The 27,523-nt window shown below is 40.0% G+C and overlaps 1 protein-coding gene across 11 annotated transcripts in view; it reads right to left on the bottom strand.

Moving 5' to 3' along the window:
• ppfia2 (PTPRF interacting protein alpha 2) overlaps positions 1-22,757 on the bottom strand; it is a 226,225-nt gene extending 203,468 nt beyond the window's left edge. For 4 of the 11 annotated variants that reach the window (XM_037759970.1, XM_037759973.1, XM_037759980.1 and 1 more), the window contains exons 1-3: positions 22,287-22,755; positions 18,519-18,603; positions 16,568-16,703 (exon numbers count right to left, since the gene is read on the bottom strand). The gene's annotated coding sequence lies outside the window, so the exon portion shown is untranslated. Of the gene's footprint in view, positions 1-16,567; positions 16,704-18,518; positions 18,604-22,286 lie in introns of all 11 variants that reach the window. The other 7 variants (XR_005205435.1, XM_037759972.1, XM_037759967.1 and 4 more) reach the window with 5 other exon arrangements.
• Between the last annotated feature and the right edge of the window lie 4,766 nt (positions 22,758-27,523).

Here is a 27,523-nt window from a genome sequence, read left to right as displayed (position 1 = left end):
CGTTTAAGCTGAACAGCCAATCAGAGTGATTTCTCTCACCGACGGGCGCCACCACAAAAAAATATACTTTCAGCATAGAAATGTTGTATTAGCAATCTGTTCATCAAGCAGATTATTACACCTCATGGGTTTGGAGATAATACGCTTAAAAGCAATGGTTTGTTGGATAAAATGCTTGCTAACAGTGAGTTCGTTGAAAAATATATATATATAATGATACAAAAATCCCCTCAACTTAGTACTTACTAAATCATTCCACAATCTGAAATGAAAAAGCAGATTCATTGATGTACCACAGGCACTTCAGACATGCAGGTAGACCTGGTGAAAACCTGACTGTCTCTTAGCAACATCGGTGCAGAACCTTTAAAAAGAAAATGAAGATCCATGGGTCTGCTCTGTTTGTAATTGTAACATATCATGCAGCACCCCTGGAAAAGATCCCCCTGTCAGAGTGTGCTTAAGCGCAGCATGACAAAGAGAGGAACAATACGACTAGAGAAGAGGATGTGTTCAATGAACTGAGAGGTCAAGAAAACCTTAACAAAGGTAACAAAGAGAGAGAGAGAGGATGCTGGTCCTTCGGAAACAATGATGCATCACCTGTGGGCCGCTATAGTTGGTGGCGGCGGTTCGAAATGATTCACCGAGCGCAGGGACAGTTTCTCTAATGGTCCGTCTTTACCGTCTTATCTACAGGTGCATTATCTGGAGCAAATGGCCCCGGGCGCTTATTTATTACCATAAGTCACACATGAATACTGCAGGGATGTTTCTCCCTCTGCCTCCGCCGCTGTGCGTCACATCGCTGATTAAGAGCAAGGGGCTGCTTGTGTGCGTGTCTCACATCCGTCTGGTGAGAAGAGCAGGGGTGGGATTTGCAGCTTTTCCCTTCCCTTTGCCTTTTAGGACCTAGCGGGGCTGTTTTCTGCAAGATTTGAGGGGCTGCGGCGGCGGCGATGGCGATGCTCTGGAAAAATTCCCCTCAAACGACCCCTGTTAACACAACTTTGTCGGGCTCGCTCGGCGGAAAGGCCCCCGCGCCTGCTCTGCCCTTGAAGTGAATGACTCTGACGCGAAAAAAATCAATCGAATTGGAGGAGAACTCGGTCTCCCCTCTTTTTATGTGTCAAGGAGACAACTCCTGTTGCATCCGGCCCCTGATTGGCCGAGCAGGGTCCCAGTTGCCAGGCAACCATCCAGCGGTGTACGGGGGCCTAGCTGACAGACAGCTGCTAATGAAGCCGGGGCGGCGGGTAGAGGGAGCGTGCTGCAAAAAAAAAAAAAAAGGGCTATCCGACCTCTTTTCTCATGCCTGGCACGTCCTGGGGTCCTGCTACACACAGGTACATGACTGTATATCCACACACACACACACACACTTCCTTCCTGTGTTTGAAGCATCCTCCCACATGGGGCCAGGAGTCAGCTGCTTGATGCAATCACGTCTTAGACAACCCCCCCACCTCTTACACCACCACCACCATCTCCCTCATCAGCCAATGACTAATATTTACACAGCGCAGGACGGAGCGGCATGCGTAATCACTATACACGTTCTGCAGGTTTTCGGTGTCTTTTTCGCTCCGCTATGTCAGAGGTTTCGTAAAAAACGGAGGACTCGGGAGGTGCAAAAGGCACAGATGGCGTCCACGCAAACATGACAACCCGCGGAGCCGAGGAGTGTTGATTGCTGTGCATGAGTCACGCTCAGGTCACACATACGGATCCTGCAGCGAGCGGGCTCGCTCAATCTGCTTGGGACACACTGGAAAACCAATAGAAATATACTTTATTTTCATAAGTTACAGTACGTCAAATCTTTGTCTGGTGCCTGTAAGATAAAATTGTGTTTCATTGTGCTTTAAGGTTTTGTGACATTTCATGCATGTAATGTTGCTATAATGATGTTTCTTTATTGTGTGTCTCGATGCTCGAGATGTTGCTGTAGCACATTTTCGGGGGGACGCCTGATAAAATACGCCGTTCATGAGTTCTTTAATGTGGCCTCACTATGTCCCTCTGCAGAGCACTTTTAGCAGCCACTGGAACCACCGGGCCCACAGCGACTCGCTGCCTCGCCCTGTTCACGGTGCAAATGGAGCAAAGCTTGCATCTCTGGGTAATTTCCCCCTTTGCCGAAAAAAAATATTTTGTTCTGGTTAGCTGGTAGGTTTCCAGATAATGGTGGAAGCACTGAACAAAATATCTTTACCAGGACGGAGGTTTTCAGTGTCTGTAGCTACACGTTAAATGAACAGGACAATACAATGATACATGATTTGCGCATGAACTATTAAAGAAGAATTGTACAGTAGCCATTTAAGTCTTAAGCTTAAAGGAGCAGTGTGTAACATTTAGGGGGATGTATTGGCAGAAATAGAATATAATAATAATAATACTAAGTATTGTGTTTTCGTTACCTTAGAATGAGACGTTTATATCTATATACTGAGCGTGTTTCTTCAAGGAGCTGGCCGCCTTGTTTCTACGGTAGCCCAGAGCGGACAAACCAAACACTGGCTCTAGATAGGGACATTCACGTTTTCACGTCGGCCATTGTAGTTCAGCTGGTTGCAATCTGCAACCGCACCGCCACATCCTACACACTGCACCTTTAAGAGACACAGTTTTCAATGACGGCTTCTCAGATGATTCTGTGTAACAAGTCTACAAGGTTACTCATAACAATCCTGGGTTCAAATAATGCCTAGGACTTTCACTATATGCCCTTCTCATCTATGTCTTATTTTTCATTTTCTTTCTCTACATAATCGAGTCAAAAAACATCTCGCAAAATGAATGAAAAATCACTCTTAAGTGTTTTGGTGTCTGTTCATCCATCTGCCTGGTCCTCTTCCCCCATTTAAAAGTCTGTGCCGCAGACACCCAGCGTGTCGCATCATGTCTGACATCTTCTACATGCGATGAATCTTGTTATGTGGGATAAACAAGATCGCGGGGTCTCTGGATGGATCAGGGCCTCCCTTCAAGGTCTCTCTGCTCTCACTCTCTCTCTCTCTGGGCGACGGCTGATTGATGGCGTCCCAATAAAGGTTTTATGAGGCCAATGTCGAAGGGTCTTGTACTCTCACCCGCAGTGATTCCTATGCTTCGGAAGAATGATGGACCACCTGTCTGCTTTATCATGGGAATAATCAGTGAGGGAATGAATAGTTATCCACTGAATCATATATTTTGAGTGACTTGGAAGTGTTTATTTTTATTCTCAAAGCAATTAGAATCTATATAAAAAATCCCCCTGATTGTCTTTTAACAATTACATGACCGCTATTTCGTTTTCTCAAACCGCCTGATTGCTTATCTAACTGACAGGAAATTACTTTTTTAATGTATAAAAACGCCCGAGTGGCCCCATCCTACTGTCTTCTGAACATTGCATTATTTCCTCCTGAATGTCGTGCGCTCTCCATTTCAAAAGCAAAGCGTCTTGGGCCTGCCGAGAGGCCAGATAGGCAGCAGATATAAATTATTCAAGCGGTAGCAAGGGCAGGATACACATAGAGGTCCTGAGAGACTGGAAACCAGCAAATCGCACCAGTGCTAGACTGGTTATTTAGGCTGGGACGAGCGGAAGAGGCTTTTGACGTCTTTCCTCTGAGACCTTTTGGGAGGTTTTTGACGCAGGATGAAAATGATAGTGAGGAGAATCTCTGGAGTGTATTAATGGAATAAGAGATGTGGCTACAGTTGAGGCTGTAATTGGCTGGGGTTAAAGACCTGGATGGAGCACCGGTTGGATACTACAAACAGAAAAAAAAGAGCCTGCAGCGAGGCGATTGCATATGCGAGCGAGATGGAAAGAAAGGCGCAATGTTTTGATGAGATGCTTCTCGTTTCTGAACCTCTGAAATAAACTAATTGTCCTGAGGGACTGGTGGAAAGAGATTTAAATGAAGATGGGGTCAATGCATCAAAACATTCAAATGAGTTGGGCAAAAGTATCCGAGGAAGAGAAAAGAGAAGAAGGATGGAGCGGCGAGTGAATCACTGAATTAATTAATGAGTTGATAATTGTGACTCATCCACAACGCCAGGGAAGCATTCCTCGAATCAGCTGCCAAGGAACTTCCATTCCCCTCCGATGGACCTAAAAAGTACATCCCTCCTCCAGCATCAGCAACGCTGGACGCTTTATATTTATAGTACTCTCAGCGGAAGTATAAATAACACGCCCAGGCAGGCTGATTAAGTCTCCTGCAGAGTGGGAAAGTTTAGAGTTAAACAGAAAAGGATAATTAGCCAAAGCCTTCAGGCATGAAATGAGAGTGAAGCGCTGTACAATCCGTGACTCAGTACATGCGTGCATACAAAACTGCTGTCGACGTGTAATCAAGAGATATCACTGCGGAGGGTGATCGGCGGTGGCAGTAGGCAAACAAGCAAGTCGGCGCTTATTGATGTCTGGATTGTACGGTCCTGTCTTGGTGGAAATCTGAACAATTATTCAACTTTCGTTTCATTTGGGTTTGAGACTTCTTAAAGGGTCAGTTTCACACAACTGGTATCTATACGTGTAGACAACTGGATAGGTGAATGGATTCTTGTCTGTGGTGCTCACAGCTAAAATCATATTTTTTAAAAAAGGTCAACAGATATCACTGTGGACACTGTTTAAAATGATGCTGCACAGGTCCCAAGCTCCACAGATAGAGGAACACGAATGCTAAGGACTTGTGATGAATTGATCTTAAATGAGACCCTGGTAACAGAATTTAAGTGCTCAAAAAAAATGGTAATTTGATCCATAAAAAGTGGGACTGTAGACCAAATCTGGTACTAAATGGATTTTGTGGTTCTATTATTTCTGTTTCAAGGTTAAAGGTGCTAAGGTGCACGCTCACATGCCCAAACGTACACTAAAAGCATTCCTGTCGGACCCGGCTATGTCAACAAAGCAAGAAGAAACTCAGATTACAACGACTTCAGTCTCTGCTCAGGTAGACATTACTCCACTATGTAGAAAATAGCTGTTTGATGCTATATTAATGCTCTGGATATCGTATAGAGCACCTTTAAGAAGGAATTTTTAAGATAAACCTAAACCTAAACCTAAAAAAATTGATTTTTAAACATCTTCAATTCCACGACTAGTGGATAAACTCCGTGTGCTGATGAAGATCATGTGTTTTGATCAAAATCTCCAGAACAGCTACCAAATGGACCTTGTGGTTAGTGATGATGTAGCACCTTTTTGTTGTTGATTTACAGTGCCTACTGTAAGAATCAACTTCTGCACGGCTGCCTCAGGTATAGACCGAAGTGAAGGAATAATCTCGAGCTGCAAAGATTAATCCATTAGTTGTCAACTATGAAATTAATCGGCAACTATTTTGATAATTGAATGATCAGTTTGAGTAATTTTTTTAAGAAAAAAAAGTCTAAATTCTCTGCTTCCAGCTTCTTAAATGTGAATATTTCTGGTTCCTTTACTCCTCTATGACAGTGACTGAATCTCGAGATATTTGAGGAGGTCATCTTGGGCTTTTGGAAACACTGATCGACATTTTCCCCTATTTTCGGACATCTTGGAAGCCAAACAACTAATCGATTAATCGAGGAAAAAAATCAGATTAATTGACAATGAGAATAATCGTTAGTTGCAGCCCTAGAATAATCATAAATAGTCTGACTTATGTGGTAAATTCAAATTAATTAATTAAAAACAGTATATATATATCTGTGCATGCAGGTGGTATGTGTTTATTTTCTCCATTGTTTTCTCCCCATCATATAATGTCTGGCCAACAACTGTGATTCTCTCTCCCCTGCCGCCTCTAGAGCTCTCCTCGCCGTCTGTGCCAAGAATCTGACAGATACCCTTGGCTCAGATTACTGCCTAGGACTCCACGCTATCAGTCACTTCCCAGTAAACCCCAGTGTCCCTCTGCCATCAGCCTGGCCCGGCTCCACGGAACAATTCCTGAGTTTGATTCAATAAGGGAAAATCGACTTTGAGCCACAATTCCCATCACAGTCACCTAGAACCGACTGCGTGATTTTAAACCCTTTAAAACACTCCAAAATACATCATTTGGCTGTTGGTGGTCTGAATCTCTGGCTCAGCCCATGTTTATGCACGCCGAAACCACATCGCAAAACCACGTATCCCAATGGGTGCAATAACTCTGAGGAAAGATGTAATTGAGGAGAGGATGACAGTGACAGCAGCCTGATGTATTCATTTTAAACAGCACAGATGCATTTGTGCAATTCAATATCACGTGGATATTATGCCATGATGACACACGTGCATGTAACCTCATAGTTTTGAGACTGCTTGTGTGTCTCCTAACTCATCTGTAGCAACACTCTCTCACCATTTCAACCCCCATACATTTCATTTAGTCTCCCTATAGAGGAGATACTCCTTCCCTTCCTTTTTTTTCCGCTCACCTGTGTGATTAAATGGAGAGGAAGGTATATGAAGGAGGATGTGGAAGTGGCTGGAGGCGTTGGAATAGAAACCAAGAGGGAGCCCCCCACTGTCTGCAGGCTTTGTTAGGCTTTAAAGATGCTGCAGTCTAAAGCTTTAAAGATGCACAAAAAGATCATTAAAAATATCCCCTCTTAAAGGAACAGTGTGGAACATTTCGGGGGATCTATCAGCAGAAATGGAATATAACATTAATAATAGGTGATACGATACGCATCATGATACGGGGGTTACGATTCAATATATCCCGATGTATTGCGACACTGTAACCAAACACGGACAAACCAAACACCGGCTCTAGAGAGAGCCTTTCGTGTTTTTACGTTACCTGAAGGCCACCGTTATTCTCCTACACACTTGTGAAACTGCGGTAACGTGAGCCGCAGCATGCAAAACCGTGGTAACGTCAGCCGCCGTCTGACTTCTGTTGCTCCTAAAGTAGTGTTATTATGGTATGGACAGCCTCTGAGCGAGGCTAATGGCGTTATCACGGTTTTGCACTCGGCGGCTCACGTTACCGCAGTCTTGGAAAGGGAGGGGTGAGCGGAGGGGGTATTAAGTTGGTTGCGATCTGCAACCACACCACTAGATGCCACCATCCTACACACTGTACCTTTAAAGTATTTTGCAAATATGCGTATTTGCTTTTTCTGCCAGGAGTTAGACTAGAATATCAATACCGCTCTCATGTCTGTGAGTTAAGAGCTACAATGTAGAGCCAGAAGGAAATTAGCTTCATAAAGACTATAAGAGGAGAAGCTCACTAATTTCTTTTTCTCTAGAGGCAAGCAAAAGTAAATTAGAAACCAGGATCCTGCCATTTGAATAATTGGCGACAGCTTTCAATGTATTGGCTTTAAAAGAGGCTCCAGTCTAATATAATATGCCTGCTTTGAAGATACACAAAAAAAACAATATCATACTATTCCCTCATAAAGTAGACATTTGGAAAATATGCTTATTTGCTTTTTTTTGCCAGGAGTTCCATGAGAATATCAATACCACTCTCATGTCTGTGCATAAACTATAGAGCTATAATGTAGAGCCAGAAGGCAATTAGCTTAGCTTAGTTTAGCATTGCACCATTTTTTTTTCTTTTCTCTAGAGGCAAGTAAAAAGCCAATAAGAAACCAGGATGTTGCCATTTGAATAACTGGTGACAGCTTTCAATGTTGTGGTTGCCAGCGATTGGATTTGCAATTTCAAATTGAGGCCTATAGCGCTGAATCCTCAGGACAACATGGGCTTCAAAGTCATCTCCTCCAGAGGTGGAAGGTCATTCCCTCGAGAGCATCCACGAACACAGCAGGAAGAAAGCTAAATGCATTTTAAAGCCCTGAACATTTCCCACTTAATCACGGCAGGTCAGACTCCCATCGACCCGTGGCGGCATTAGACCGGGGTCGGGCTCATTCTGGTGGATTTACACCCTGTGCCTCCCACCCAGCCCTACAGTGACCAGACTAACATATATGAATGGATACTGATGCTACTTTTTTTTTTTACACGTTTTTTGGACGTTAAACTATCAACCTCTCGGTCCACTGACAGAGATCCCTGATCCAAACCGCCGGCTGCGGTTCATGCTTTCTGCAGGAAATCACAGCTCACCAATTTAAAACACACACCTCTGGGAATGGGATGAAATCGACTTCCTCCTCATTAACGGCAGAATGACGTATGGAGAAGCAAAGGTCAGCTGCAGTGGGCAATCTCACTGTCAATAACCTCACCAGCGCTACAACATGGAAGACCCCAGTCCCATCAACCAGCACGGATGGTGGGACTGCCTCAGAACAAACGTTTAAATGGCAACTCTGCTCAAACAACGGGCTCGTGACGACTGGTGATCGGATATCGATGATTAAAGGGATGATCGACAATTGTTTTTTCCTATACGCCGATATTGAGATCACGATTATTTCATTATTATATTCTTTGAAGGACAAATTTTTTTTATTGCACTTTCACCTTTAATAAAACAGACCACTGCTTTTTGCTTTCACTTCCATGTTATGTTACATTACTTCAAATCTTTGCATCAAAATAAGACTTCTTCACCTGAATTCAGTGCAATACGGGCAAAATGAGTAATTTACAGACATGACAGCTCCCCTGCACTGCAAATTTAAACGTCAATATCGCAGTCGATCATGTTCATTTAATTGCGGGGATCCAAAATCGTGATCGCGATTAATTGTGCAGCCCTAATTTTAATTAACTTACTATCAGAACTAAGACGTTATAAAAAAATAATCTCTAAAATCTGCACCTTACTGTGCATTTAGAGGTGTTTCTGGTGGAGCAGCATGGATTTTAAATCCTTAATTCCAAACCTTTTGATGGATTTGATACCACAAAACTTTGCTGTGCGCTCCATAAGAGTATAGTTAACGTTATGGATATGATTTGGGTTGTGATATTTAAGATAAGATAATAATGTTAAATGGAAAACGATGCTGTGATATAGTCGTATTAGTTGGATCTGGGTCTGGTTGCTGCTGGAGGCCCCGCTGGGCTCTGAGCTGAATGAGTTTTCAAGTTCTACTCCGGAAACGAAATTGAAGTCGAAAAAAAATCACAGTTTTTGGCCAAAATGTCAAGAATTTTTGGGCACCCTGGACTTGTAAACCCCAAAAAGACACAACTAGACCACACTGTCAACCATCATACCATATTTGAAGTTCCTAAGTGAAATAGTTTCCGAGTTCTACTCCGAATTGCTCACACTCTTTTATAGAAGTTTATTCAAGTTACTTTAACCTTATTGCTTGCAAAAAGCTTAAAGGTTCTATTATTTAAAAAGCTATCAGCGATCTCAAGTAAAAATAGGAAAATAGAAACGATCGCCCAACTTTTTCAATCAATCCGTCATAGACAGATCTGGCCGTGGTGATCCCATCGAATCAGGGAGAACAAAACTGCAGCAGCCCGTCTGTCTGGGAAAGTCCTCTCTCGAGTGTGTACAGTAGAAAAAGAGAAGTTAGCAGATCTCGCTCTATCTGTTCACCTTTAGACATTTGAGTCCTCATTTCAATTTTTCTTTCATGCTTTGCTGCCCCATGATTTATTCATGACTACTTTCTGGTCAGGCCTTCCTCACAGGAAGGAGGAGAATCAATAGAGGCTGGATAGAAGAAAAGCTCTCCAAATTTATTCCCCTCTCTTCTCTGTGGATGACTTATTCTATTATGTCAACTTTCAGATTCAGAACACCTCATCCTCTACCCGGGAGAGCTGTTTGGCCAGTTTTGTGATAACTCTTACGATTCAAGTCTTACAGTAAAAACTATTTCCAGAGCAACCAATGATGGAAGATGTGTGTGATGTTAAGTATTACAGTGACATCATTTGAGATTGGCTTAAAAAAATATCAGGAAGTTATTATTATTAGTTATCTAGGTCAGATTTATCTGTGGAGCTCATCAGTTTCATTCCAATACCCGGCTTTTTGAAAAGGACCATATTGTATAAACTGAATAACTTTTTGATTAATCTACCGTTTATTTTCTAGATGAATCGATTATTGTTTGGTCTATAAAATGTCAGAAAATAGTGAAAAATGTCTAAAGTCCAAGGTGGTGTCATTAAATGTCTTGTTAGTACGGCTGTCAATCGATTAAAATAGTTAATTGCGATTAATTGCAACCTAATCACACATTTCTTATCTGTTCAAAATGTCCCTTAAAGGGAGATTTGTCAAGTATTTAATACTCTTATCAACACGGGAGTGGGCAAATATGCTGCTTTATGCAAAATGTATGTTTATATTTATTATTGGAAATCAATTAACAACACAAAACAATGACAACTGGTACTGAATTTAGCATAAAGAAATATGCTCAAATCATAACATGGCAAACTGCAGCCCAACAGGCAACAACAGCTGTCAGTGTGTCAGTGTGCTGACTTGACTATGACTTGCCCCAAACTGCATGTGATTATCATAAAGTGGGCATGTCTGTAAAGGGGAGACTTGTTGGTACCCAATAGAACCCATTTTCATTCACATATCTTGAGGTCAGAGGTCAAGGGACCCCTTTGAAAATGGCCATGACAGTTTTTCCTCGCCAAAATTTAGCCTTAATTTAGAGCGTTATTTTGCCTCCTTCATGACATGCTAGTATGACATGGTTGGTACCGATGGATTCTTTAGGTTTTTTTTATTTCGTATGATACCAGTATCTTCACTCTAGCTTTAAAACTGAGCCCACTAAAACTTCTAAAGGATTGATTGCATTAATGCATTATTTTCACGTTAAAAGATATTCAATTTAATATGATATAAAACGGAGAAAAGCAGGAAATCTCCATATTGAGATGAGAAAACAGCATTTTTTTGCCTTTTTTGCATGAAAAATTACTTTAACAGTTAATCGATTACCAAAATAGTTGGCGATTATTTTTCTTTCGATCGACTCATCTATTATTCGACTAATGTTTCATCTCGTTGTTGTTTGCTTCCACTCTTCTAAACGTTGTGGTGTTTTCGGCCGCACTGTCCACCATAATTCATAATAAATGAGATGCTGTTAAGGCAATCGCAGCTCCAAATAATTTGCTTCATTCAATAGAACGTGAGGAGAAAAATGATTGTAACTAAAAAGCAATATGCTAATTAGGTTTCCTTTTTCACAGGAAATGTTACATTACTGATGGGAGAGAAGGTTTTTTTGTAAGTTGTTTTTTCTTCCTAAATGCCATCTGGCACGGCATTTTTATAACTTAATTTTTATTTTGTGTGACTGATTTTTTTTCAATAAGCACATTCACAGATTTTTTTCGTGGTAACATAAAAACCTAAAACGATGAGAGCCATTCATTTAAAGCAAGTAGTGTGACATAGTTTCTGATATAAAGCATCTCTCATGTCGTCCCAAATGACGATTTAAGAGTGCGCTGCTGTGGGAACTGCTGCTGTCGATGTGCATTTAGTTATTTGATGCTTAAACATTTTCTGCTGGTTCACAGAAACTGAAGAAAAAATGCTGACTACAGGATGGATTAGCTCAAGGAAACAGAGAGTCTATAGTGAATAACTCAATGCAGCAGTTATTTCTTCCTTAATTTATGGTTAAAGATGGTCTAAAACACATAATATGAAGTCGACAGTAGTCTACAGGTTAGTCCAAGGAACATGACATGTACTTACTGTATATCTGAGAACAATAAGGCAACCAAAATGACTTCATTCTAACTACCTCTACCTCACATTAAATATTGATTGCGGACACGTCTCGCCATCTGTCTGCCCGGCTATGTGTGCTTTATTTTCCCAGACTCACAGTCAAAGACAGTAAAGATGGACCGGTAAACAGACAGAGCCTCCATCCGACAGAGACGGAGCTCAGGCGGCGGTGTTATTGATCGAAGACTACGGGGTTGGTGGCAGCTTGTCAACTTTGTGAGACCAAATCTGAGACGTGGGGCGGCAAGGACGCCGTCTTTCAGAATCTATTCATCTATCGGCTCCGTGTGTGACTTCCTGTCTGTCTGGGTGAAAAAAGATTACCTTAGTGTTTTTTTTCATTTTACTGGCTTCCCCTTGCCAAGAAAAATATCCGTCTTCTAGTTTTGTAAAAACTATTTTTTCAGCTCAAAACCAAACACCCGTGGCACATTAATCACGGTACAATAGGTTAGCTAATGATGAGGAACACTAGCGATACTTCTTGTCATCTTGTTCTCAAACGTAACTTGATACTTGATTCACATGTACAACACTATTTTTCTTCTTAACTAATCCGGTAAACTCTCAGTCCTATTTTCTATGTGAGAAAGTGGTGATTTAGTAACAAAGAGGCTCTGTGAAAGAGTGAGTCAGCAGCACAAGGTCAGGGTAAGAAAGTAGGCTTCAGTCTGTGTAGGCAGAGACTCAGGGGTAGAATTGGACATGATATGACGAAAACTGGTATTAAGGAATGAGCTCGTGGTTGGATCACACCCAGTGTTACACAAAATGCTGGCGAGCAATGAAACAGTTTAATATCTGGCGCTGAAAAAGGATGAATGAATATAGAAGAAATATTACTCAATCCCATTGATTGAATAGTCCACTGAAAGCTCCACTATGTCCACCAGCCGGTCTCTAACCCCTGGCAGCATCGTTGCGTTACGATTTTCAGGCGTCACACTCCATGTTTCCTTCCTAAAGCTGTGGGTCGTAAAACCAAGAGCTAAAAGACGCTAAAAAGAGCTCAGGGGAAGTGCAATTTAAACACAACCCTTACACTAAATGCTGTTCTCCTGTAAGTTAATTGATAATACATGTGAGTGTTAGCGATGTCGAGCTGGACGACTTGGTGTGTGAGTGTTTTGTTGCTGTGAGCTTCACCATAGAGACGGTTGATTTAATCTCTGTTATGAAGTGTGTGTGTTTGATAATGTTGCTCTCTGGCTTTTTATGAGCCAAGACCTCGACATCGCAAACATATTTCATAAACAATCTCTTGCTGCGTCTCGTCCAAATAACAGATAATATAAAAAATAACAGACCACCGTCTTCCCCGTCTGTGTAATCAGAACAAGGGGGCTGCGGTGGGAATATAGTGGGAATAAATATGACCTCTATACCGCAGAAGATCAATTGTTTGTCTTGTTTCACCTCCAATATGTGGTTGGATGTGATTTGATCTGCACTGTGGGCCCAACACAGAAATATAATTGTGGTTGAGTATTTAAAAAGAAATACTGGTAACCACATATGATATCTGTTTAACTACCTGAAAGCCAGAGAGGAAGTGTGCTGATGGGAAACATCTTTGTAAGGTGAGGATGAATCAGGAGGTCACAGGTATGATGACAACAACAGCCCACTCGCGCTTCCTCATCTCCTCCTACTACCCGTATGCACTCTTTGGGCGAGTTGACTTCAGGCCACGCAAAACTGCAGGAGAGCTCTTACTGCAGTTAATCCAGCAGAGACCATTTGTTAGAGTAAACCTCCGCTTCACAGCGCAGCAGGGCATCACAAGAAACTCAACACACACACACACACACAAATACAGACATGCACAAAGGGGACGAGGATCAACAAATTCACAAGAGATGCATGTGTGACAGTATGAAGTTGAAGGTGAACATGTTTTTGATAATTCACACTCGCATAGTAGAAGCTAAATATAAGAAGAACGCTTTCTCAGTGCAGCTTTGACATATCGTGTTGTTTTTGTCCCTCTTCCAGGAGACTAAAATGTATTTAATCAGTCAGCTTTTCTTGACTTCATGTAACTAAGCAACCAAGGTCAAAGTCAGTGAAAAGCCAGCGACAACAAGGCAATGATATACACCGTGAGTTTTGGGTTTCTCCCTTCACGGGTTTGTTTCTTACCTATTTTGGAAGGCCACACATTTTAAGATATGTCTTGCTTGCACCTGATTTTGTTTTTTTACAAATGAAGAAGAGGGTAGTGTTTGAAGCTAAATGTTTCAGACTTTTGCAATGGCCTCGCACAAACAATACTACCTCCTGTGAGACAGATATAGTATTTCCCCTGTGCTTTTATTTGTTTGTAACACTGCAATAAGATATTACTATACGATAAGTGGTGTGCAGTATATAGTACTTGTAAATAAGCCAGGGTTATTTTATTGTTTCTCTGATTCAGAGTCATGGTCTCTCTCTTTCACTCTCTCTCTCCGACACACACACTTTTACAATGGGGCTACCCAGACATCCGCCGGGCAGGGAGGAGGCGTCGCCATGGCAACTGGTTCTCAGCTAAAGCATTTGGTCAGCTGGCGTTTTTTACTAAAAGAGGAGAGCACTGGCACAGCGCTGTGGTGGGTCTGATGAACTGAAACAAGGGTAGAGATTCATTTACACAAATGTGAAGAGGGGGAAAAGAAAATAAATTATAGCTGGACAATAATTCAGTAGGATAATTTATCGTATTTCAATGGAATCGTATCGTGAGGAAATCATATATCGAGATACACAATTACAAAGTCTAAATTGATAATAACAGGCACGTATTAACTCAAATTTCTCAGAAAATCTGATGTGAAATATTCTGGGGGAATATCATTTGAAGATTGAAGTTTTGTTTTTACATCACACTTTAACACTTAGTTCAATGTGATTAATAAACTGGGGTCCAATCGGCAACCTTCCAGTCACAAGCTTCTCCAACCTTTATGATCTTTACACACCGGGGACGTGACGAATAAACGACAGGAAAATGCGAACTACTCACCTGCGTATACTATCAGTCTAGGGCTTTTATTGTGAAAGGTAAGAACGGAAGGAGTGGATCTTTGTCAAGGTTGAAAAGAGTAATAAAGTTTGCCATATTGGTACATACTGCGGAGCCTCTGTGTTGTCGTTTCATAACTATAGGCACAACTCAACCTGTTCCGCACAACGTGACTGGTTGATGCCTTTATTCGTGTTGCAAGAGCTCAGAAAATTTAAATTGTTCCAAAAAAAACGCTTTTTCGTCATGTAATATTCACGTTCTGTGGGAAAGTACTCATGACAAAAAAAAATTCAAATAAATACTGTAATGTAAGGAGATGCATAACTCAGAGTTCTTTGAAATAGACACTGAAGCACTGGACAAAGTGTGTTTGTGTGAGTTATGTATTATTCTTGGCAACGAGTTGAAAGTGGTGTCGTTGACTACATCGCAGCCTCCGTCAAATTAATGCAGCACACTAAAGCCAAGCACTTCATCATGTCGGACATAAATTCCCCGGCCGGACAGATTTACATTGATTGAGCACACTGAGATGAGCTGAACACGCCCCTTCAGGTAATAAAGTGCCACAGTCGATCACCCATCAGACTCTCATCACAGCTGCCACCCCGGCCCATCAGGCGGGTTTCTCTGCAAGCTGTCCTGCAATATGTGAGAGGAATGCAAAGACGGGAGGCACAACAGAGGATATGATGTGTTCAGGAGAGGAAGGAACTGCGGACTTTGCCCTCTTGGATGCCCCTATGGTAGATAAAACATGATAAAGTGCCCTATAGGGTGCCCTTCCAGTAGAGAAAATGTGATAAAGTGCCCTCTAGGGTGCCCTTCCAGTGGAGAAAATGTGATTCTAGGGCAACTGTAGGTGCCATTTCTTGAGTCAAATGTATGTAGGACACCTAAGTGGTCCAGTAGGTGTCACTCTTGTGCTTTGGGTCAAGTACAATATAGGTAGGAAGTAGGAATTTTCACTCAGGTGACAGGTGCTGCTGGACGGAGGATCATAATTCGTTTTTTGACCACCACGCCACACTAGGTGAAAGCTGTGTTGTTGTATGGAGATTTATGGACAATCGTTATGGATTCTTGCACGTAACACGTTGAAGACCATGAACGGTGAGCGATAAATATTCTATCAAAGTCAAAGAAGCAGAAGTTGAACTCTGTTATTTCACTAGAAATAACTTCAATTCAATTAGCCTGTCTATGCAGACAGTTTAGGCTTAGCCACTACAGTGCCCTTCCAGTGGAGAAAATGTGATGCAGTGCAATATAGGCTGCTCTACATGCTAGAAAACTTTCTGCACGCTGGTGCCCTTTCTATTTTCAGACAGCCTCAGTCCGCCACTCCAACGATAACAAACATCCACCACAAAAGCTTCGCAGCCAGCAAAGAAATAGCAGGTGATGTAGTGAATACTATATCTCAGAGTATGCACAGTAACCCTGTGGAATAAAAGAAAATCCCAAAAAAGAAATCCTCACTGAGGACGCGCTGTGTTACAAAAGGAAGTGGAAGAGCAGCAAGCCAATATGTAACGTGAGGACCTCAAATCTCTACACCAATAAGGTAAACAACATGTTTGTGTTTAAGTTGACAGCGCTTGATAGCTGGATCGAGCAAAGAGAACGGCTCGATCGGCATTAATATAGTTCGGCAACAACAATATGAGAAAAGTTACAGATTTTGGCTGCAGGTAAAAACAGATTATTTCTTTTCTACATCTACTTTTCGTGGATTTGAGTTTTACAAAAAAGAGTTTAAAAGAAGTGTTAGCCTTGAGATTCTGAACATAACTGTGTTATTTGGATTTTAAGTGAAAGAACAACCTTGTGCTAAGAGATCCATTCACAGGAGCCAAAACTTTCTTTCTCTCTCTCTCAGCAGTCCAGTTTGTTGGTTTATTTGATTTACCTGGGCAGATAAGGCGAGGTAGGCGCCTCCGTTCACTCCCGCTGAGCTGGACGGTAGCCCAGTCGGCCGAACCTCCACGGTGGGAGAGAAACGTCCTGCAATTGTCGTCCATCAGCGTGATCTGCCGGGTCGGCCGCTGTCCAGATAAATGCAAAAAGAGCGCTCTCATTTATTTGTTTATTTGTTAGTTTAATATAACATGCATGAACACTCAACAACAAAACCCACATATGTCATGCTCTCATGCATCTATCTGCTCAACAAACCCCTTCCAGAGGGCAGCTCACAGATCAGTGCACTCATTGGGCGGTTTACTGATGTTTTTTCTGGTTGGTAGGCGCCAATTTTGGCCTATTTCAGCTCATTTAAAACAGAATATACGTTTGTTTTACTCATGACTGTGTTATTCAAGCTAAACCACATCACCATGGTGACTTCTTATTTCTTCCTATAGCAAACATTACAGAATGAGACAGTAATTAACCTTCTCTGAGGAAAAACAGAAGTTAATCCTAAGTGTATATTTAACAGTTTAATGTCATCCTCGAGATCTATGTTAACGTCATGACATTTACACAAAGGTCATTCATTATGTGTTCTTGACGGCCGTTATGGGAGTTGTTTGTATGCTCAAAATTCAATCTAATGTATCTATGGCATGCACAGGATTTTAAACAAACAACGAAAGAATCTATACATTGTTGTGAATGACACACAGACACACACTGGATCTGTAGCTGCTGTAAAAATGATGATAAACAACCTATTTTAGTGCATCACTGTGGTTATTTTAATGTATACAGCAGGAAAGGTCGGTAGTAAATCAGATATAAATACTGTGTAATGTGATTCTGCTGCTTTTTTAGATTGAATCATCTCAGTATCTCTTCGTGTAATTCAGTTAAGGGATTATGGAAGTCTTGGCATTTGCTTCAGTACAGGTTGATAAAACTGTTGGGGGGGAACAAAATGTGAAAATGTCGAAACAAAAATGTCGTTCAGGTTAGGAAACTATGGTTAAAATGATCTCTGAATCCCTGGACCAGCAAGTACAGATGGAAAGAAAAGGAGAAACACTCTTAAAGCTGATATCTTTACATTTTTCACGCAGTTTAACTACAGCGGAGATGATGTAGGATCTTGTCTTGAGTCTGAGACATCTTGTTATTGGTATGTAGGGGAAATGTTATCCACCAAACAATGTGTAAATGAATGTAAAATCTTATTTTGATCGACAGTATCGAGAGTTTTTCTGCATGACTTCGGCTTGACGATGAAGATGCCAGTATCACAAAAACAGTCTGCCTCTCTGTGTGTTCTTAAAGTCCCACTCAGCCCACTTCTGAGGCTAATTACAAAAAGTAAATACAAACTGCAGCTGTACTAAAAGCCAGAACTCTGAACTAAGCCTTAAGTTTGTTTGGACAGCCAGATTTTATCCGTCCCCTTCTGCTAACAAACAGCTTATCACAGCACTTTTTTTAATTGCAGTGTTTTACAGTGTATGTGTACACCTTGAAATCTAGCCAGATAACTAACATTACATGTAGCTTATCACCATTAGTTTTTTGCATCGGCAGCATGAGGAGAGGTTAGCAGAGCCCAGCGTTGCCACCCCGCGGTCCATCACGGTGTAAGTAATACGATGTAATTACAGTCTCACTCAGACCAAATCAATATCTGTTGAATGAGAATTAGCTTTAACGAGCAATTTATTGTGTTGCAATGAAACGGACACTGCGGGTTAATGCCCTCGTAAATTCACAAAGGAGTCCTTTGAGGAACACAATGCATGATGGGAGCGTTTCCTTCGCACACACAGGAGTGCCAAAATAAAATTAGATCCAGTCTATTTTAAGCATGTTTCACAGGCAGTGTCACAGAAACGTCTCAGAGAAATACTAAAGTGACCCCGCTTTGACGGAACAAAACTAACTCAAGGGCCACTTACAGTACTTGCTTTTTCCAGAGTTTTCAACCAGATCACATGGTCTTCATGAATGGATGGACTTCCCTCTGTTGTCATGGAAACGGATCTGTTGACATCATAGATATAAAACAGTTTCAAGACTTAGATCTTATGGTTGACATGCTGATTACATCCATAAAAGCTTTTAGGACTTCTCATCTGTTTTGACTAAAGCAGCTGATGAAGACCATGTGATATGGTTAAAAGCTATGGAAAAATATAAATTTTATACATAAACCATTGACAAGATGTTTGAACTGTTCATACATGATGTTTCATAAGGGGAGTTATAGTTGCAAATTTCAGCTGATTCGACTGTTATCAGGCCATTAGATAGGCACGATCGGTCGCTATAAGCACCATAGATGTGGGTCAGTAGGGGCCTACTACATCCAATAGTAGGTTTTATCAAAGTTGTAGTTGTGTTGCCTCAATCTAAAGAAACATTTTTGTTTGTATTCAAAACGTAATGTTAGAACGTGTTGCTTTTAAGTTTCGCTTTCACTTTTATAACATAGTAGGCCCATACTGACCCACATCTATGGTGCTTATAGCAACAGATAAAGCCTATTTAATGGCCCGTTAACAGTAAAATTGGGTGAAAATGTATACAATGTTTATGTCTGCTTACAACCACATTATAGTGTATTATAATACCCTATATTAATTGTGTATATTGTGCTTATATATGCTAAATAGTCAGGAATATGTAAAGAACATAGACCTTGTGTACATGTCAGTGTCAGCGCTGAGGTTCTTATAATGACTGATGATATTGATACAGACTGATATAATTCACAATAGTGCAAACATTTAGATGTGACAATTACAGCCATAACTCAGGGTGCCATTCATGACAGCAAAGCACATTCACGACTAATGAGTGTATAGTCAACGCCAGCCGTTGCACAGTGAAGGTGATGAATTATTAATCGTATTCATTATTTTTGATGAAATACTGACTTGAATCACATTTTTCATGGCGAATGTTTCATGATTTACCGACGCAGTTCTGCAACATCATTAAGACAAAAGGTGCCATGTTTATTATATTAATATATCAATCAAATATTAGCCACGTATATGTACACTAATTGAACTATGATGCTCTGTCAGAGATTTCGCTGCATTGTGAGACACGTGCGGGGGAAATCCAGACGCCTGATGACGCACGCTCTACTATCTGAGTCACCTCTCGCTGGATGATATCACCAGTAGCAACATGACAGAAAGATTTAGATTGATAATACCGGGCTTTGAGGAGAACTGTATCTTCCTCACCTGATGTCACCAAAAAGTCAGATTTGTTGAAATAAAACACAAAGCAAAGCGAGGGTGTCATTTCCTCCTAACTTGATTCAATTTAAGGGAATGTCATGAAACAGTATTTTGAATTTTTCACATCGGTGTCAGTCAATAGCTAAATTCCACGGAGTTGCATCAGTTTCATTTTGCACTACTGGACAGGAAAAAATCATACCCAAATTTGAAATTCAATTAATTTAATTGCACAGCCCTACTTACTAATTGAAGAATAAGTTGACCAATTTTCTTTTAAGCCTGCAGACAGGTACGAATGTCAGTCCAGGACTCTAAATACCCAGGATGCATCTGTGTCTGTAAGGGGGCGAGAAAACGAGAGCACGAAACAGAAAGAAAAAAAGAGATTAGAGAAAAGAGAGATTTCCTTCTGGGACTCACTGAGTCAGACGAGGATGATGTATTGTTCTTCTTTCTCTTTGCGTCTTGGCTTCTGGACAGAGGGGGTCCGTATCACCACACTACAGAGCTGGCGGTGTTTATTTACACTTATTCATACTGGGAGGACCTCAAAATCCCAAAGAAGGCTTTGAATCGCAGCGAAGCATACCCCCAAAATGCAACAATATGGCTTCTTTTACATTTCCGTCTCTTCTGTCTCTGTGTGTCTTTTTCTACTGGGTAGAACTGTGATTTCAGAATGCGTAGTGTAAGCTACTTAATTAAACAGCATGCTCCAGCACTCTGCTGTCACCTGTCGACTGGTTTTATCTATGTAGTATCGCCCGACCCCATCCATCATGTGTAATGTATGTCATCTAATGTAATGCTCCTCTTTCCCCTTCACCTTACACAATTCATATGTGAAACACTCTGTAAGGTGAAGTGTGTGTGAGGTGTGTGTGAGTCAGTAGTAATAACAGATGGGCTGTCAGGTATGACCTGAATGTTAAAAAGCAACATCCATGACTGTGCAACATCCTGAGTGCCAATTCAAATCTCACACTGACATATGGAAGTTTTTCTATCATTGGATTTTGATTTATGAAAGACAGTTTTATGATATAAAGCCAGCTGCTTTGATTAATGGTAACTTTTGTTTGGCAATTTCGGTAAAACCGCCACAAAGCACAACGTCCACGGACACGATACAAGCCTGAAAGGTGAGTCCTGTTTCTACAGAATATCACTGAGTGCTGTTTGTGTATGCACATACAATAAGTAGTATGCAGGGAATAGTATAACTCAATTAAAAATGTTGTTACTTTAAAGTAGAGCTGCAACGATTAATCGATTAGTTGTCAACTATTAAATTAATCACCAACTATTTTGATAAACTATTATGATCTCTGTAATTCTGAGAAAAGTTTTGGAGAAAAAAAAAAAAGGAATCGAGCTTTCAAGTGAATGCAGAGGTGGAAGAAGTACTCTGATCTTTTACTTACTTACTAATACTACAGTGTAGAAATACTCTGCTACAAATAAAAGATTCAAAATCTTACTTAAGTAAAAGTACAAAAGTATTAGCATCAAAACATACTTAAAAGTATTAAAGTAAAATACTTGTTGGGCAGAATTGTCCCTTTCAGAGAGTTTAAATTATTAATATGATATTATAATTATTGGAATTGACTGATGCTTTAACACATAAGCCGCAATTTAATGTGATAGCTGGTGGAGGTTGAGCAAAGTTTAACTACCTTATGTTCTGTACTGTTGTATAGTTTAACCTGTAGCACAGTGTTATATTATATAAACTGTTTTCATGGCAAAATCTTAATCTGTACAGTAACTAATTAAAGCTGTCAGATATATATAGTGGAGTAAAAAAGTGCAATATTTCTCTTTGTGATGCAGTAGAGTAGAAGTATAAACTAGCATAAAATTGAAATACAGTACTTGAGTAAATGTACTCAGTTACTTAACACCACTGCAGTTACCTCAAAATTGTACTTATTCCACCACTGAGTAAATGAGAGCTTCAGGCAGTAGCCTATCTCGTTAATTCAGAAAAACATATATATATTTATATATTTATATTTATATTTATATATATATATATATATATATATTTATATATACATATATTTATATTTATATATATATATATATATATTTATATATTTATATATATATATTTATATATTTATATATATATATATTTATATATATATATATATTTATATATATATTTATATTTATATATATATATTTATATATATATATTTATATATTTATATATATATATTTATATATTTATATTTATATATATATATATATTTTTTTTTTTTTTAAATTTACATTTATATAAAAGGTATTTATATTTATAAACGTATTTCTATTTATAGATATAAATATGTATATATTTGTATATATATATATATATATATATATATTTTTTTTTTTTTTATTTTCTCAAATGAATGCATTAAGCTTGCAGAGACTTGTGCACACAGAGATGCTACATTGCTTGCTCGTTATTGTACTCACCTGTCTGACTGGCTTTCTGTGAGTCTCATTGAGCACCAGGAAGCTGCAGGTTCACCTTCTCTACTCGTCCATTTCCGTCCATGTTTCATTCTCAATGCATAGTATAGTCATAATATATCCACTCTCCTCTCTCTGTGCCACTGTGCTCCTCCAGGTTTCCATGCATGTCGGGCTGAATGAGGCTCCTCTCTGCTGGTGAACACACCTGTGTTAGCATGTAGCTTGTTAGCCAGACCCAGCCTGCACCTGTGTTTGGGTGTGTTTGATTTGGGTCACTGAACGTAGCGCGCGAGCGGGCCGGGTGGTGCACTGAATCAATTAAGGTTGATGTGACCTTTTTTTTTTTAACTAAGCAGAGGTACAGGGTGAATTCAGGTATTTTGGGACATCAGGTAAATAATTGGGACAGCATAAAAAGACAGCATTGTATTTCCGCCCTGAAGCTTATCTATTTATTTTATTTTATTTTTTAATTTTTTAATTTTTTTAATTTAATTTTATTTATTTTTTTATTTATTTTTTATTTATTTATTATTTTTTTTTTATTATTTAGTGTTTGTTGTGTGTCCTTTTAGGCCTATCTTTTTTTTTGTTTATTTATTTATTTCCTATTTACCTTGGTTTTGGATTGTTTTTGTTAGTGGGTATTAGTATTGTAAGTGTTTGAGTGCATGTATGAAAGTGTGTCATATATTCATATGTGAATAACTGTGACCAGAGGCATGTGCAGGTAGAAGGAGGAGAAAGAAGAGGAGGAGAGAGAAATAAATAAATTATTTTTTCATATAAATGTTAATTGTAATGTTGATAAGTAATTTCAACATCTATAAATAAATCAATAAATCAATAAATAATAATAATAATTATTATAATAATAATCATAATAATCATAATAATAATAGGGAACATATAAAAGTAAATATTTATTTATTTATTATTTGTATTATATATTATATTTGATTATATATATATGTATATATATATATATACATATATATATTGTTAAAAACAAACTACTATTACTAATAATAATAATAATATTAATAGTGGAGGCAGAGAGTTTTTCCAATTAAATATAATCCAGAAGAAGGTTTTTCCAGTGCGTAATGAGAATGAGGGGGTACAGCGGGATGGATGCAGCCCAGGTGAGTAGACAGTGTGGTAATGATTTCTGTCCCAAAGTGTTCTCCAGGTGTCGCAGTGCCAGGTGGCATGGAGGTATAGCTGTCAGGTGTGTTTTGTGTACAGTGTGAACAAATGTCAGATTGCACCAATCCCATCTGGAACCTCCTGTGACCAGTGAGGCGTATCCTGTGGATTATCTTGTAGTGTTTAAGCTGCATGTTGTTGCTCATAGAGAAGATGTTCTTACAGATTTGATTCCAGACGTCAGCACTGGGAGTGATGGATAAATCATGTCCCAGATATCATTGAAGGTAAGGATATTGATTTGTCTGATTGGGGTATTATTCTGTATATTTTGGATAGGATTTTGTTTGAAGAAAAGGGCTATTTAAAATGAAGTGTATTCAGATAACCTGATAAAAAGAGGCACCTCACATCTATGTCAACAGACAATAAAGATATATATATTTATGAACAGACTTCAGATAGCTAGCGTGCTAAACTAAATGATGCAAATCCCCCAAATTGTGTGTAATAGTAGGCCTTATAATTTGATCACATTACCCTACATTCTAATACTTTTCTTTGACAATGGCGATCAACAAAATGTTGTTTTGGTATGTTAAGTGTGCATGTAGTGGCGCAGCAAGGAATAGGCCCTTTTCACAGCAGCCACTCTGACATGTCATTGAAGAGTAACCTTAAATGTAACGTCACCTCAAATAACACACTTGTATGCAGCCTGCAGATCGGGGCATGATGGTTCAAAGTCAAACATTGATCGTGATTAGATGCTCGCTGGGAGATTTGAGTGTCACACCTCTCCACAAGGATTCAGATTTCAGGGTTGATTTGAAACAGTAGATGGCATGTTGAGCCATTTTCAACCCATTAAAATACTTATTTTTATAAACTTGGTAAGTAATGTCAATATTAACACCAGCATTGGTGTGTTTCATCACAGTTCAGTCATATCATTTAGTTCCCAGTTCAACATTTGCAGTTTTTCCTCAATCGCTTTGGCTCATTTTTTGAAACTCATTCTCTAAACTGTAAGTGCAATTGTCACAATTGCCCACCAAAATGAAAAGCTGTTTTGTCATTGTGTGAGCCGTATGTGTTTTCACCACAGCACTCAACCCTAGAAATGTTTCCCATACACACATCTCTCTTTCGTTCTACTTGTTTGTTGATACTGACTACTTACTGTAGCCTACTGTACAAGAATGTCAGTTCTGTCTAGCTGAAGCCTATTGTGTATCGCTCTGAGGTGTTTAGATTCACATTACAACAGTAGGTCCAAGTTTACTGGGAAACGTCAATACTGTACAATACTGTATACACAGATACAGGGTGGGCTTTGTTTAATCCGTGGTTTAATCATAGACTGGAGTCCATGGTTTAACAATATAAACCCAGACTGTAGTCTGTGGGTTTAACCTCCTACCTCCTAATTACAAAAACTGTCCCAATATAGATTAATTTACCCTATAAGGCTTAGCATGCAAGGAATCAAAGTACAGCACTTCATAAAAAGTACCTGAGTAAAAGAAAAATTACAGATTTTTTTAAAAATACTCAAAGTACAAAACAACTTTGTTACAGTACCCTAACAGGACTAAACTAAATACTTCCACCCCTGGTAGTATGATGTGTGTGCGTCTGTGTGTGTGAGGGTTAATTAATTCCCAGGACAGCTGCACACACACACATTATATGTGATAATAGGGCTTGTAATTGGGGGATTCAAGACTTGTTCCATGCATGCAAAGACCTCAGCTGGTTGCCAAGGGCGACGTCTCCATGAGGACCGTATAGAGGATGACTTTCTCTCCTCGTTCACCTTGAGAGGGATAATCCATACGGAGAGAGATGAATAATGATGGTGTTTTATATTATTATAGATTCCCAACAAGGGCTGGTTGTCTTCTATGTACTCTATGTTTTTTTAATATGTGTGTGTGCTTTTGTCTGTTTTTAATGAGCACTGCGCCGAGACAAATTCCAATCAACTGTGGCTTGATATGGCAATAAAAGTATTGATTGATTGATTAGGTTCTGGCATGTTTTCAAATCCAGATCCCCAAAGCATCCCAATTCAACCAGGGAGCCACATGTTCAGATTCCAGCTGTTGTATATACTTAATTGTATGAAAAGCATGGTGAAATGATCATCATCATTCCTATACATTTTCTCCTTTGAGAGTACTTTTCCATCCTCAAACTGGACTTTCACCACCAGTGATTTATAAAAATCCCTGTGAGTGGCTCACGGGAATTGTCATAGCATATTTCCTCTGTGTTCTATGTGAGATGAGCCTATGGGAGAAACAGTCCACAGTGAGCAGTTCAGGCTGGTTTGGCCTCCACTCGACTGGGCAGGGGTCTTGGGAGGTCAGGTGGAAAACAGCAGGGGAGTTGGGCTCTTGTCTCCTGGGGGCCGGTGTGGCACGGTTACCCGCTGAGAGAGAGAGAGAGGGGGCTAAATTCAGACCTGCCCATGGGATTGTACAGTGTGATGCTCAAGATGTCCCAAGGCCTTACCTGGGAGAGAGAACACTGAATCTCAGTGACTGATAATTGATATCTAGTGTGAGACGACGTCGCCATCTTCTGGGAGGAAAACAAAGTGCACCCAGCTTTGAGTAAATGGAAAGCAAGTATAGTTTGGCTCTCTCTGCTGGACAAAAGGAGAGAAACACATCAGGGCACACAACATCCGCACAATGCAATGTAGTTGACTGAAGCTTATAATGTTGAAATTTATAGAGTCTGTTTCAGTAAGACTCTATTATGACTCATTTGTCTACTACTTAGTGTTGAAAATATTGTTTTAATTCATTGTAAAATGCCAGAGAACAGTAGAAAATGCCCATCACTTTCCAGAGTTAAAGGTGACATCTTTAAATCAACAGTACAGAAAACATATACTCACTTTACTATGATATAAAACAGGGAAAAGTAACAGTATCAACTAATGTTACTGCCACTAGTTTTTTTCTTTTCCTTCTGTTACTTTTATGAACATACTGTATATCACATGCAGAATTAGAATGGGACTCGGAGAGCGCAGACCTCCGCCAAGCTGCCGGAGTACGATTGGCGGAGGTAACTAATACCTACCCAGCAATGCCTTCACTTGACTTGGCGGTCTGGACATTTCTGACTGGACACTTCTTCTCCAGCTGTTCCTGGGGCGACATCTTTTCCGGGCTTGTCGGTTGATGTTTGTGGCAGGTTTTTTCTGAGGGTGTGTCCAATCCACTTTCTCCTTCTAAATTTGTAAGTCAATGGGACGTGGCTTGTTCTTTTGGTCTGCATCGCTTACTTTGCATCTCCGCCAGATGTTTAATGTTCTCCTGAGGCGGGTGTTAATGACTGTTTGCAGCCTGTTCCATACAGCATCACCTGCTTCATGTTGGTTTCATCTTCTGGTGTTGACTGAGCTGTATTTTGAACTCCAGATCTTCCTGAGCATATTTGGAGTGGATCTTCATCACCTGTGTCTTTGCCGTATCGGTGTATAAGACCAAGTTTAGTCGCAGCTTGTGAGAGTCTGTCTGTCTTCTCCTGCATTTGTATGTGGGTGCTAAAAGAGAGCTAGAGGAGAGTCAAGGTCATCTAGCTGCTCAAACACTGTCCACTGAATCTCATTCATTTTCCTTTGAGTTGTTTCCATCATGATCCATGACTTTGCATGAGGTTCCGTCATTTGAATTGATTCAATTTATGATCTTGGTGGGAATCCCATAGTGGTCCATTAGGCACCATATGTCCCGTCTAAGCCGTCAAACGCTTTCTCAAAGTCGATGAAGGTGATGTACAGGGACGTGTTCCGTTCATAGACTGAGAAGTGGACGTAGTCACCGGTTAAGGTGAAAAGGTTATAATTAACTTCTATGAAATGAAAACACAACGTTAAAGGTTTAAAATTAAAGCTCTGAACTCAGATAGTTATCGGATTTAACAGTAAGAAATTCCCACAAACATCCCCCTTATTTTGGCATCTCTCAGCTTCTTGACCTCTCAACAAAACAAAGACATCACATGATCCTGTTACACTGAATCCTGGACACAATGCGTGCCATACAATACCAGCAATAAAATCCAGC

Source organism: Sebastes umbrosus, chromosome 23, assembly GCF_015220745.1.
Source record: "Sebastes umbrosus isolate fSebUmb1 chromosome 23, fSebUmb1.pri, whole genome shotgun sequence".
Taxonomy (NCBI): domain Eukaryota; kingdom Metazoa; phylum Chordata; class Actinopteri; order Perciformes; family Sebastidae; genus Sebastes; species Sebastes umbrosus.
Note: the sequence above shows the minus strand (reverse complement) of the source record. Positions and strands in the feature narration are given on the sequence as shown.